This window comes from Rattus norvegicus, chromosome 7 (genome assembly GCF_021556685.1).
Source record: "Rattus norvegicus strain SHRSP/BbbUtx chromosome 7, alternate assembly SHRSP_T2T, whole genome shotgun sequence".
NCBI lineage: Eukaryota > Metazoa > Chordata > Mammalia > Rodentia > Muridae > Rattus > Rattus norvegicus.
Genome location: NC_141540.1, coordinates 66,467,597 through 66,481,905, shown reverse-complemented (window position 1 = coordinate 66,481,905; position 14,309 = coordinate 66,467,597). Strand labels below are relative to the sequence as shown.

The window sequence follows — 14,309 nt, the reverse complement described above, 5'->3', positions numbered from 1 at the left end:
TGTGATCTTTAGTTTGTTGAGCTCAATTGTTTACAGGGAGCCTGGCCTTTGAGGCCTCTTCAGTAACAGTCTCCAGGAGGGTGCGATCACAGGGCCAGGTAGTCTCAGTCTTTTATGTGGTGGTTTGGTGGGGAGAGTAAGTGTTTATAAGTCACACCTTTTCTTAGCAAAGTGACCCGAGCGACACTTCTGGTTCGTTTGTCACTGCCTATAGTAACCATCCGTTACTATACCACGATGGCTGGACCAGCATGGGTTGGTATCACTGGAAGAACTAGCTATGTTAGCCAAGCCACCTGGTTCTAAGCGTTGGGAAACCCATGGAACCTGAATGGATAATTAACGCCAAGAGTAAGGCTTGATGAGGCAGAGGGACTCCACAGGGAGTGGACAGGCATAAGAGAAGGTAATGGAAGGGTAAATAAAAAAATAAACAAATACAAGGAAAATACTAGATTATTAGCCATCATGTGATTATGCTTCTTTGCTCTGATGATGCTTACGCTAAGGAAATATCTCTGCTCCTCAGACTGGTCCTTAGCCACCCATTCCGGTAGATGACAAGATTAGTCACTGATAATGCTCCAACTTGCAGATATCAGGTATTAGTCATCTTGTTATTTAATATTTCCACACCATATGGTCTTGCCACACCCTACCCAGGCCCCCTCGTTTATCTAATGAAACTAGAACCCTATTTCCACAAACAAGAGAGCCGGTATTCTAAGGAGAAAAGAATTGTTATTGTAAGACCGCATGTGGTAAAAGCAGGTGAGTAGGCAGGCCGCAGAAGACATATTTGTATAGTGTGCTTCATTTGGGTATGCAAACGATTGATTCTGTATTTCCCGGAGAAGTTTTCACGTAGCCGGCGAGGCACGGCACTTTCTTAGATCATCGACTTCTGCTTCCAATCAACTTCTGTGGCTTCTCCTTTTCTTCCCACTCATTTAATATCGGTGTATCCTGAAGTTCAACCCATGGTAAGCTGATCAATATCTGCTCCTTTGGAGACCTATGCTAGGCTCATGTTTTAAATACTGTTTTTATGACAACAACTTCAAACAACTGCTTCCAGCCTACAGATCAAGATTCTGAGTTCAAGATTACAGACTAGCTGTCTACGCAGTGTCTGCACTGGCTAAGACCATTTCAACATGGACTCTGGGTCTGCCTTCCCAGCCTGTTCCCTTCGGCTTTATCCCCATGGAGGGAAACTAAGAAGAGCAGTTAATAAAGTCAGAAAATAATTAGGGGCCAGCTCACACTGGGACCTGCACGGAGGCTGAACTTTCTCAGAGGACAACGCAAAGATACAGCTATTGTTTGGGTAAGCATTTCCCCAAAGGTCACTTGCTGGAGGCGTGGTTCTCAAATGCAACAGTGTTTCAACATGGGGCTTTGGGTATGCGATTTAATCCTAAAACTTCGCCCCTGAATGAATCCACAGATAGTTTTGTTATTAAGTGGCATGCTGTGGAAATGGGACACAGTAGCAGAAGGTAGATCCTTCGAGTCATGTCTTTGGAACATATTCTGTCTCCAGCCTCTTTTTCTCCCTCCCTCCCTCTTTCCCTCTCTTCCCTTCTCTCCTTCTCTCATTTTTCCTCTTCTTCATGCCACTGTTAGCTAAATAGCTCTGCTCCGCCATGCTCTTCCAAAGCGACACTGTGCGTCACTGCCTCATATGTCCCTTTTATCTAGAGCTTGCTCATAGCAGTAGAAATGGCTCACCATGGCTGGAGCCTCCAAAGCCATCAGCCCAAGCAACCATTCTTTATATTGAGGATTCAGCACAGGGATAAAAACAAACAAGCAAACAAATAAGTAAACAAAACCTAGCTAAAACAGACAGTGAAGGCTTTTCAGCAAGAATTGGAGTTATCTGACATACTTTGAAAGACACGCTCTGGCTGCTTCACGAAGGACTGACACGAGGGGACATCATACAGAAGAAGGGAGGCCAGGTAGGAGGCTGACGCAGTGACCAAAGCCTGAGCTTGTGGGGTCTTGGGCAAAGCGGAAGCCGTGGAACTGGTGAGAAGCAGCGACATTCTCCCCGTGATTTGAAAGTCGAGTTAGTAGGATTTCTTGGCAGGGTGCAGAATGTGAAAACAGGAGACCGGACAGAGATGACAGGGAAACCCTAGTCTGAGCAGCTAGAAGGGTGGAGTCATGAGAGGTGGGTTTGGGTGCGTATTAAATATTGGACGAACTGTTTGAATGGGAAACTGGAGATTCTGCTTAGTTCTGGAGAGAAGTCTGCTCTGGATATGTGAATTGCGGAACCACCAGCCAATAGACACTGTCTAGAACCTGGTGACGGAAGAGAGCACAAAAACCTAAAACAGCAAAGGGAGACTTTCCTGTAGATGGTGAGCGTTGGTCCCTAACTTGCAGTGCACGCCTCTTGGGCTCTTAGGCAATGTCTAGAAACCTTTCTGGTCATTTCAGCGGGGCAAACTGGCCTGTGGTGGTGAGAGGCTAGAGGTACCACTGTGAGATCTACAGTGCGTAGGACTGGGTACAAGAAAGAATTGTCTAGTTCAAAGTATCAAGAGTGTCAAAGCTGAGAAGACCTCAGGTAGAGGGAAAGGGGAACGCTCAAGCACTGAGCTGTGGGCGCTGAGCATTTAATAGGTTACTCAGGCGACAGGGAGCCAGCAAAGGAAAGGAACCCAAAGGCAGGGATCTTGGAAGGCAAGTGAAGAAACACAGTTGTCCCAGGAGGTGTCCCAGGTGTTGTGGTGCACTCGATGAAAACTACGAGTCAGCCATTGTACTCATCACACCAATGGGGATCTTGACAGAAACTTCTTTATGGGCACCGTAGATGATTCAAGATAGAACAGAAGGACAGGGACTCGAGGCAGGTAGAGACGAAGAGTCTTTGGAAAGGCTTTGTTGCAAAGAGGAGCAAAGAACTGGGGCACTGTCTGTCTGGTCAGGGTGTGTGTGATAATTGCCAGGAGTTTTGAGAGCTGTTAGACCACAACAAGGGACACAAGGCAGAAAAAGGCAAATGTCTAGGAATCGGTTATTTGGGGCTTGGTTTCACAGGCCAGGAGAAGGGTTGGTGGCTTGGACCAAACTAGACCAAACTGATACAGAATGTTGTTGTTTTGCAAAAAAATATGTTATCGTATCATATAAAGGCCTGGAGCTGGCTATATGAATCTTCATGACACATCTGCCGACTTTCCTTGACTCTTTAAATTTGTAGGGATAGACTTCTTTTGTGATGTTTTTGAGGGTACAGGTGCTGTAGGATAATGGATGTCTAAATCAGTGGTTCTCAATGTGTGGGTCTTGACCCCTTGGGGTCGTTGAATGACCCATTCACAGGAGTCACTTAGAACCATGGGAAAACACAGATATTTACGTCATGATTCATAACCGTCTCAAAATTACAGTTATGAAGTTGTAACAAAAAATATTTTTTTTGCTTGGGGGAGTCCCTGCAACATGAGGAACTGTATGATAGGGTCACAGCGTCGGGAAGGCTGAGAGCCACTGCTGAGAGCTACTGTGGCAGCCACTGACCTGGCTCCAGTTTACTTTCCTTCAAGCCTGTCTCTATTGGAGAGAGGCTTCTCAGGGCTAACTCAAATGCATCATTTTCCTGTTTAAAAACCGTCTATACTTTCCCTTCCTCCTCTTTGGGACAACAACAGCTCCTTAGTGTGGCCCCCACTGCCGTTCTATCTCATTTGAACTTCCTGCCTGCCTCCCAGCCTCATAGCCTGCTTCTTCCCTTCACCTTCTCTGAGCAGCCCACGCCCATTGTTCTAGGACCCGTCCTTGTGTTTCAGATTTCTGTCCTCGTGCTCAAATCATTTACTCTTCTGAAACGCCCTGCATTTGGACAACTGCCGCTTGGTTTTCAAAACCCATTTCCTTCAGGAAGCTGTGTGAATTAAGATTAAATTTTTTTTTGCGAGAAGCAAAGCACAACAGCAGACTGGTTTCTGCTCTTGGGTTGGAGGAGGAAGGGGGGAGGGAGGAGCTGTTTTAGGGCCTGGATGAGATGCTTCTAGAACCTGCTCTTGTAACAACCATCATTTAACACGGACTGGGGAGTACTAACCTGATGTTTCTTAGATTTGGGTGTTGTGATGGTATTGTTGCCTGGTATACCTTTAATCCTAGTGAATTAAATAACCATATGTTCCTGCTTTACTTTGTTTCCACATTTTATCTTGGACGTGATTTTAGATCAACAGTTTATTAATTTATTTAGTGATTGAGTCATGGACTGTCTCGCTGTGACTTGCCATTTAAAAAGACTTTTAATGGCTTATTCACTGGGGTTGCTGGATGTCTTTGACAACACAGCCCTTAACCCTTTGTAATCTCTCACAATCTCCAGATGATTGACTGGTAGTTCCAATTCCTATTTGTTTATTTATTTAATTATTTGTTTGGAAATAGTTACTCAGTGCTTGCCACTTGCCAGCCATAGGGCTCGGCACTCAGGGACAATGGCATGCCACACTCTGGGGGAGCTGTCGACTGGTGTCAGGGCACGGAAGGAGAGCGACGGAAGGGAGTGCACCTAGGTTTTAGAGCAAGTGTGCTTGAAATGCCATGAGAGGCTAGAAGAGGGGCAGATGATTGACACTTGGAATCAAGGAAGAATCTCAAGAGAAAGCAATGTCTGAAATGATGACAGACCAGGAGGAAGCTAAAGCAAGCAGAACAGGGTTACAGATTGATGGCGATAGAACTTCTTAGAATTGTTACTGACCCTAGTCTACTCCGAGTAAATGTACAACAAAATCCTATAGGCTTGTTAGACAAACACCACTTTGTTACAAATGTCCTACTCCCCACCCTCTGCATCAAGTTACTCCTCCAAATATGATATGGTTTCCCCAATTTTAATTAGAGTCCCACTGGGGCTTTCCCCCTAGTGACAGCTTGGCAGGTGTCTCTCCTATGGCCTTCATTCCTTCCCACTTCGACACTAATCATTGGCTCTTCTAAAGTCACAGAGGACCAGGGATGACTCAGAGTTGAAGGAAAAGCCAAGAGTCAATGGTACCACGTGACATGTCTCCTCTGTCTTATCCTTCAGAAGAGCTCTGTCTTTGGTGGCACTGGAGAGGGGAAGGGCTTATCTATCAGTCAGGAAACTATGACAACAATCCAAGTGGGTCTCAATGAGAGCTGTGAGGTAATGTTAGCTGTCAATTGGGGGAAGGGATATATCCAGATAGATGGTAAAACATGGCCATCAAGTGTGTCTGTGAGAGGACTTTTGGACAATGTCAGGCCCTGAGACTTGAACTGTGGACTGATCTATGCCACAGGTTTTCTTGGATATAGAGCTTGCAGATGGCAGACCATGGAACTTGGACTCTGTGATTTCACAAGCCTTTTCTCCCACCCTTTTTCTCTTTGGTGAGCTCTGACTAGTACAGTTATACTGGAAAAGGAACAGATTGAGAAAGTGTTATTTAGGGGCTGGAGAGATGGCTCAGTGGTTAAGAGCACTGATTGCTCTTACAGAGGTCCTGAGTTCAATTCCCAGCAAACACATGGTAGCTCACAACCATCTGTAGTGTGATCTGGTGCCCTCTTCTGGAGTATCTGAAGAGAAAGCAACAGTGGACCCATAGAAATAAATGTCTTAAAAAACTAAAAAAAGGGATTGGGGATTTAGCTCAGTGGTAGAGCGCTTGCCTAGCAAGGGCAAGGCCCTGGGTTCGGTCCCCAGCTCCGAAAAAAAAAAAAACTAAAAAAAGTTATTTATTTTGCAGCATTATTTTCTTCTGATTGTAAAATAAATATACACTCGTGTAAAATTTGAAAAATATTAGGAAATACGGGACTGGAGAAATGATTTTATGGATAAAGTGCTTGTTGCACAAGCATCAGGATCACTGTTTATAGTCTCAGACACCACATGAAAGTGTAGGTATGGGGGTGCTTATATGTAGCCTCAGCACTGGGGTGGGCAAAGGCAGGTTGATCCCCAAAACTTGCTGGTCAGACAGTCTAACCAACCAGTGAGTTCCAGCTTGGGTGGGAACCATTGCCTCAAAGAATAAGGCGAAGAGTAATAAAGTAGAACACCCAATACTGACTTCTGACACACATGGGTGCACAGACCTGCACCCCACGCACCGACACACATACACACACACACACACACACACACACACACACACACACACACACATACACAGATACACACAAAATTATTCAATATATTCCGGATGCTTTTACATTTAGGGATAAGGTCTTCTGTATCACATAACAGTTCCCCAGCATATTTCCTATGCTAAAGAATACAATACTTACATGACTGTATTAGATAATCAGGATCCAGTTTTTCTTTTCTTTTCTTTTTTTTTTTTTGGAGCTGGGGACGGAACTCAGGGCCTTGTGCTTCCTAGGCAATTGCTCTACCACTGAGCTAAATCCCCAACCCCCAGGATCCAGTTTTATGTATAGCTTTCTGATACCACTTTTTGGGTAGTACAATGTGTGTGCCATGAAACCTACCATTTTGATCAAGATGAATCTACAGCTCCATTGCAATAAATACACTCCCGGGCTGGACAGATGGGTCAGTGGTTAAGAGCACCAACTGCTCTTCCAGAGGTCCTGAGTTCAAATCCCAGCAAACACTTTACAGATATATCAGCAGTCCGGTTCAGTAGTGCTGGGGCGGCATTACCTAGTAGGAACAGCCAGGTCTCAGCTGAATCAGCACTGACTCAGGATCACCAGAAATGTCAGGAGCAGTTCTACGTTGTGCCTCTCTCATGAAAGCAAAGATCAGCGAAGGCGCAGGACTAACAAGCATTGTAGCTAGCTCTATAAGCAAGCCCAACCAAGCCTCAGTCACAGTTCATTGCATCCTATTTATAGTCCCTCCAAACCATCATGTGTCCTGCACAGGTCTTGCCTCACCATGGGTCTTGCCTCAGTAGGTGAGTCTGTCTCAGATGACATTCCTCTGCCAATTGGCTTGAGTCTGAGTAAGTGGCAAGAAGCAGCAGCACACCACCAGAAGATTTTTGGTACATTTCTCTCTATGGAGTCCTGACAAGTAGAGCTCAACTACGCAATATAAGACAGACCAATATAAGCTCTCTGCTCCCAAACCCCGTGGGAGAGAGACCTCACCGCCTGATCAGGTGGGCACTCCTGAGGCTGCAGAGCGGAGGAGACCACCAACACTGCCCACCCCTGCCCACATCCCTGGCCCAAGAGGCAACTGTATAAGGCCTCTGGGTTCCCGTAGGGGAGGGCCCAGGAGCGGCAGGATCCCTGCGCCTGAGACACCGCTAGAACCTGAAGGAAACAGACCGGATAAACAGTTCTCTGCACCCAAATCCCGTGGGAGGGAGAGCTAAACCTTCAGAGAGGCAGACACGCCTGGGAAACCAGAAGAGACTGCACTCTGTGCACATCCAGACGCCAGAGGAAAACACCAAACGTCATCTGGAACCCTGGTGCACGGAGGCTCCCGGAAAGAGCGGCGCAGATCTTCCCAGTTGCTGCTGCCGTGGAGAGGACTTAGGCAGTACCCCACGAGCAAACTTGAGCCTTGGAACCACAGGTAGGACCAACTTTTCCCCTGCAAGAAAGCTGCCTGGTGAACTCAAGACACAGGCCCACAGGAACAGCTGAAGACCTGTAGAGAGGAAAAACTACACGCCCGAAAGCAGAACACTCTGTCCCCATAACTGGCTGAAAGAAAACAGGAAAACAGGTCTACAGCACTCCTGACACACAGGCTTATAGGACAGTCTAGCCACGGTCAGAAATAGCAGAACAAAGTAACACTAGAGATAATCTGATGGCGCGAGGCAAGCGCAGGAACCCAAGCAACAGAAACCAAGACTACATGGCATCATCGGAGCCCAATTCTCCCACCAAAGCAAACACGGAATATCCAAACACACCAGAAAAGCAAGATCTAGTTTCAAAATCATATTTGATCATGATGCTGGAGGACTTCAAGAAAGACATAAAGAACTCCCTTAGAGAACAAGTAGAAGCCTACAGAGAGGAATCGCAAAAATCCCTGAAAGAATTCCAGGAAAACACAATCAAACAGTTGAAGGAATTAAAAATGGAAATAGACGCAATCAAGAAAGACACATGGAAACAACCCTGGACATAGAAAATCAAAAGAAAAGACAAGGAGCTGTAGATACAAGCTTCACCAACAGAGTACAAGAGATGGAAGAGAGAATCTCGGGAGCAGAAGATTCCATAGAAATCATTGACTCAACTGTCAAAGATAATGTAAAGCAGAAAAAGCTACTGGTCCAAAACATACAGGAAATCCAGGACTCAATGAGAAGATCAAACCTAAGGATAATAGGTATAGAAGAGAGTGAAGACTCCCAGCTCAAAGGACCAGTAAATATCTTCAACAAAATCATAGAAGAAAACTTCCCTAACCTAAAAAAAGAGATACCCATAGGCATACAAGAAGCCTACAGAACTCCAAATAGATTGGACCAGAAAAGAAACACCTCCCGTCACATAATTGTCAAAACACCAAACGCACAAAATAAAGAAAGAATATTAAAAGCAGTAAGGGAAAAAGGTCAAGTAACATATAAAGGCAGACCTATCAGAATCACACCAGACTTTTCGCCAGAAACTATGAAGGCCAGAAGATCCTGGACAGATGTCATACAGACCCTAAGAGAACACAAGTGCCAGCCCAGGTTACTGTATCCTGCAAAACTCTCAATTAACATAGATGGAGAAACCAAGATATTCCATGACAAAACCAAATTTACACAATATCTTTCTACAAATCCAGCACTATAAAGGATAATAAAGGGTAAAGCCCAACATAAGGAGGCAAGCTATACCCTAGAAGAAGCAAGAAACTAATCGTCTTGGCAACAAAACAAAGAGAATGAAAGCACACAAACATAACCTCACATCCAAATATGAATATAACAGGAAGCAATAATCACTATTCCTTAATATCTCTCAACATCAATGGCCTCAACTCCCCAATAAAAAGACATAGATTAACAAACTGGATACGCAATGAGGACCCTGCATTCTGCTGCCTACAGGAAACACACCTCAGAGACAAAGACAGACACTACCTCAGAGTGAAAGGCTGGAAAACAACTTTCCAAGCAAATGGTCAGAAGAAGCAAGCTGGAGTAGCCATTCTAATATCAAATAAAATCAATTTTCAATTAAAAGTCATCAAAAAGATAAGGAAGGACACTTCATATTCATCAAAGGAAAAATCCACCAAGATGAACTCTCAATCCTCATCTTCGATTGGTTTATATACAAGTGTGCAATTTCTAGGCTTGAAAGTAAAATGATGCTATCTGGTGCTGGATAGAGGAGCCTTATTTTTTATTATGGCAGCTTGCTATTTTTGTAACATGGTGATTTGGTTGAACACAATAAAGTACAGTAGTAACTGATCTCCCCCTCTTCCTGGATGAGTGAGGAGATGATTAAATGTTGATGTCAGCATCCATGAGCATATTCAGATGAGCTTCTGCTTCTGTTGAAAAGGATGCTGTGTTTGATTGTGGTCCGAAGCTTTGAAGCACTACTTGGCATCTCCTTCCTTGGAGGTCTCACTGTTTTAACATAACAGATTTGATAGCTTGTTGGTAAGGTGAGGTCCAGCTTGTCTCCACTAGGTCATCTTCATGTGAATCCGGTGGTTATACGGTTTTGTTCTAGGGATATTTCATTTTTTTAATAACGGTTTTAGCTGACATTCATGGAGAGAATGAATCCTTAGAAGTGTGCCACTAGTGAAAGGAAATCCTGTCTAGAGTATGTTTCTTTACAAAGCTGTGTCACACCATCCTTTGGGCCCTCTGCTGGAAAAGTAGAATCAAGTCTCAAATAATGCCTTTTAAATTGTATCCTCTAGTATTATAGATGTAGGACAGTACTGTATCATACCTCTGTGGATGTAAAATAGCTTGTACCTGCTTTATGATATGTAGTAGTGACCGTGCTTTATCAGAGCTGTTTTTAATGATGTTGCTCAGAATGTTTTCTTTCCAGATGATGATTGAGAAGCTAATTTAAAAAAAATGGTGCCAGGTACCACAAGAGTAACAGAACTGTGCTGTTTTCTCGGGTTTTGTTTTTTTTTTTTTACTTTTTTTTTTTTTTAATGGAGTGTGCTGGATGTCTCTACAGTTTTGTTCAGATGACTGCAGAACCTGGAAAAGCTGTTGCTGCTGTTGATGCATAACACACTGCTATTATTGGTCTTTTTATATAAATATAAATATATATATACAGATATATAATTTGAATTTTTTTAAACTTTACCTGTGCTGTCAACTTTCGAAAAAAGTATCCCCGTTTACTGTGTTGAGTTGGCACTGTACAGAAATTAACAGCCATATTGGTCTAGAAATGTTGAACTTAAGTTTTTTCCATTTGTACAGGGGTAACACACTGTATTAAATATGTAAGGTCTTATATACATGGGTTTGATTACAAAAACTAATAAAGTATTCTCTAAATTAAAAAAAAAAGACAGACCAATATATACACGTCATTAGCGAAGAATCCTTCATCACATGTCCTTTCATGTGTTTGCTTTAGCAGAACATCCTTTCTTTCACCCATGTCTGCAAAATGTTCCTAAATGAGTCTGCCTTAGCCTTTCATCTGTGTCTGCTTAAGCGAAATGTTCCTTTATGCATTTGCTCCAACAAAACACCATCTAGCACAACTGACTTTCCAGAGAACTCGTAAGTTTCTACTTCAGTATATCTTGATTATTTTTTTCTGGTTCCACTTCTTGCATGTGTAAAAGTGGATATCAGTGTCTTTTTTTTGTTTTTTGAGCTGGGGACCGAACCCAGGGCCTTGCGCTCGCTAGGCAAGCGCTCTTCCGCTGAGCTAAATCCCCAACCCCTGGATATCAGTGTCTTAACCCCCATATCACATCTTGAATCCTTTCTCAGGAAAGTGCAAAAATGAGTTCCTGTGATTTTTCTCTTCTTACCCTTCATGGTTGCTTTGGGATTTAAGGGTCTACTTTTGACAAACTAGAAGTTTTGCTTTTGGAGAGAAGGTTCCAAATTCTCCAAAGGTAACCAAAGATTGTCTACCAAGTTTTAGCTTGAAGAACCTGAATCCCACATGGCATGAGTGAACATCCACAAGGAAACTTCTCCTACTTTCCCAGATCACCTGGGGAGAAAGAAATAGCACCTCTCAACAAAGACTTCTTCTTGTATTGGATGACATGTACTTTCTGGCATCTGGAATTCAATGGACGGTTCTCTGTCTTATGGCCAAGAATCTGGGAAGAGAGTGGGGGCGTCAACTGTGATGCAGTGTTTCACAATGGCACTGAAGAGAGCTTGTCATCACTCAGCAAACAGGCGGCAGCTCAACAGGGTGTGACGACAACGGCGGGATGGGGTCCATGTGAGGGTGTGAGTACAGTCCTGGAATGGAGATTTTATGAGTCTGTTTCAGAGACTAGCTGAAATATTGTGGGCATGTGTTTATTGTCTAACTGGGACAATTTCCTACTGGGAGTCTGGTGAACCAACTCCCTTCTCTTCTCTCCCATCCCCTCACCTCCTCTCCTCTCTGTCTTCTTCCTCCCTGCCTCAGCCCCTGAATGAGGAGACTGTAGGGATGCACTCCTACACCTAACTCTAATTTCATTGAACATTGAAAATCAATTGTTTGATTTTCTGGCTTTGACAGTGTTAGTATGTTGTTAGAAAAATTGACCAAATGCTAGTCACATACATTGACTGTCTGCATCATTGATGATGAAAACAGATATTAGGAACTGTGATGTAGTTGATTATTACAGCACCATGTGCAATAGAGGGACAAGAGGCCATGGTACATAGGGAAGGAGGTGTTTTCAAAGTAAGAGTCCCATTAGATGAATATGCAGCAGGCATTGTGTTGCCTTGTATTTCTCCTTCTCTTCTTTATCAGACCATCCTCTGTGATCTGAATGAGGTATCAGCTCTTTTCTAAATGTACACAGCACCCCGCCCCCATGCATGGCACAATATTTGCAACTTGACACAATCATATCTGAGAAAGGGGGATCTCAGCTGTGGAATTTCCCCATTGGTTTGGGCTGGAGTTCCCCATGGCTCCTCCATTGTCACGGTCATGGCCACTACTGATGCTCAGTGCTTGAGGACACTGAATGGAGCCGCACTCTTAACCCAGGTGAGGGAAGCCATTCTTATTCCTGTGCTCTAGTACACGGTAGAGGCCCCACAAATTCTGATTAGTTTATAATTTAGAATAAAAGAAAAGCATGTTTTTGTTGTTAGCTTTGCAGGTAGACTTGTTTCTTGAGTGGGAGCAGATGATGGGCTGCAATGTGACCCCACCTCCCTTGGCGAAGCAGAGACGACCGCCGGAAGTGTTCATATCTTTTTTATGTATGTGTGAAAACAGAGGTGGAGAGAAAACAAACAAACAAACAAACAAACAACAAAACAAAACTAAGCTCAGTCTGTGACTCCAAATCTTTTCTCAGACACTACATGAACCACAGCCATGTTCGTGTGAACAATCATGGAGACAGATCATTGCTGCTTAACCAATTACTCTGTGGTGAATTCCAATTCCATTCCTCTCCACTACTACAAAAAACTGCATGGATCGCACCTCTACATACGACCTGTGAACCCTTCTCTTCAACTACATTTACAACCACGCCTTAACATTTTAAAGCGTTGGTCCAACTACCATAAATAGAACTTGTTAAACACACGTCTTTATACCTTTTCCAGTTATTTTCTAAAGGTATTTATAATATCCTAGGAGGTAGTCTCTGGTTGCTCATTGGTCAAGGAGCATGTACTTTGTAAACATTTTGGATATAAATTGTCAAAGTATCCTTTAGAAAGGTTGTGCAAATTTACACAGCTATTACCAGTATGATGTGTACTACTCCTTCTTGCTCTTTCTTAGTAGTCTGGGGTTTGTGAGTACTTTGTAACCAGCTGAATACATTTTGCGGACCAGTATCCAGCCATAGGCACTGAGTTTCACAAGGACTGTATGCTATACCTGAGTGGTCAACTTAGAAATGGTCTTCCTCTCTCGGGTGTGCTTGCCTGGCACAATTTTTGCAACTTGACACAACCGTACCTGGGAAAGGGACAGTCTCAATTAAGGAATTTTCCCCATTGGATTGGGCTGTAGTCACATCTCTGGGGGAATTTACTTAATCGCTGATTGACGTAGGAGGACCCAGATCACTGTGGGTGGTGCCATCCCTAGCTAGGTGGTCCTGGCTATGTAAGAGAGGTACCAAGCAAGCCAGAGGAAGCAGTCTAATGGTCTGGTGAGCAGTGTTCCTCTCTGGTCTCTGCTTTGGAGTCTGCCCTGCCCTCCCTCAGGGATGGACTGTAACTTGTAAGCCAAATGAAAACTTCCCTCCCCAAGTTGGTCAGTGTTCTATTTCCAGCAACAGAAACCTAACTGGGACAAACCTCTTCCTTTAATGCCATTCAAGAAAAATGAACTAAGATGTGTAGTGGGCCCCTACTGTGTACCAAAAAACCATAGACAAACAAACAACCCACACACATCCCGCCAAGCAAATTAACCTCTTGGTAAGATAGACTTGCAATTGGCAGCCTTATGACATTCTCAGGTTGCTCTAGGAACATTTATTGTGCACTGATGGGGTAGACAAATTGGTGGCATTTAGAGCCATACCAAAGCCCCTTGGAAGTATTCAGGGCAGGAGATGGATCGAGGAAGTCCAAATATGGCTTTCAGGCCAGCAAACCCTGGACTAGAAATATGTAGACAAATTGGAGAGAGTTCAGAGAAAAGCTATAAAAATGATGAAGAGAACGGAGGGACTGATTTATGAGGAGAGATTAAAGTAACCAAAAACCCAGAGTGGGGATCCGGAAATGACTTCAGGCAACATAGGAGAAGACGGGGAATATTTGAAAGGTGTGAACCACCCAAAACAAGCAGCAGCAGCAGCAAAATTAGAATTTGCTCAGGAGCATTCTGAAGGGAGGTTGGGAGTTCCCTGACTGGAAATATTTAGCATCAGACAGCACTCAGTCCCCCGAGGAGAAGATTCCAGACAAGAAAATAGATTCACAGGTTAGTTGATGCCAAAGGCTGGAACCCTTCCACAGGGTTGCCTCTTGGTGACTGTATAAACAGACGGTCCAGGGTCTCGAAGGAAAAGCAATATCATCTCGGTTTCATTTCCTGCCTTTAATGCCTCTTCAAGTTAGCAGCTGTAATCATACGTGAACATGTGCTTTCTCAATCCGGTCCCTGACACCACACCCCAGTGATATATGTAC

General features: G+C 43.9%; 1 long non-coding RNA gene across 1 annotated transcript in view; it reads left to right on the top strand.

The window, feature by feature from the left end:
• Window positions 1-841: 841 nt before the first annotated feature.
• LOC134479597 (uncharacterized) overlaps window positions 842-14,309 on the top strand; it is a 102,376-nt gene continuing 88,908 nt past the window's right edge. Inside the window, exons 1-2 of the long non-coding RNA XR_015626127.1 lie at window positions 842-983; window positions 1,079-1,330. This is a non-coding gene — a long non-coding RNA (uncharacterized LOC134479597). The remainder of the gene's footprint in view (window positions 984-1,078; window positions 1,331-14,309) is intronic.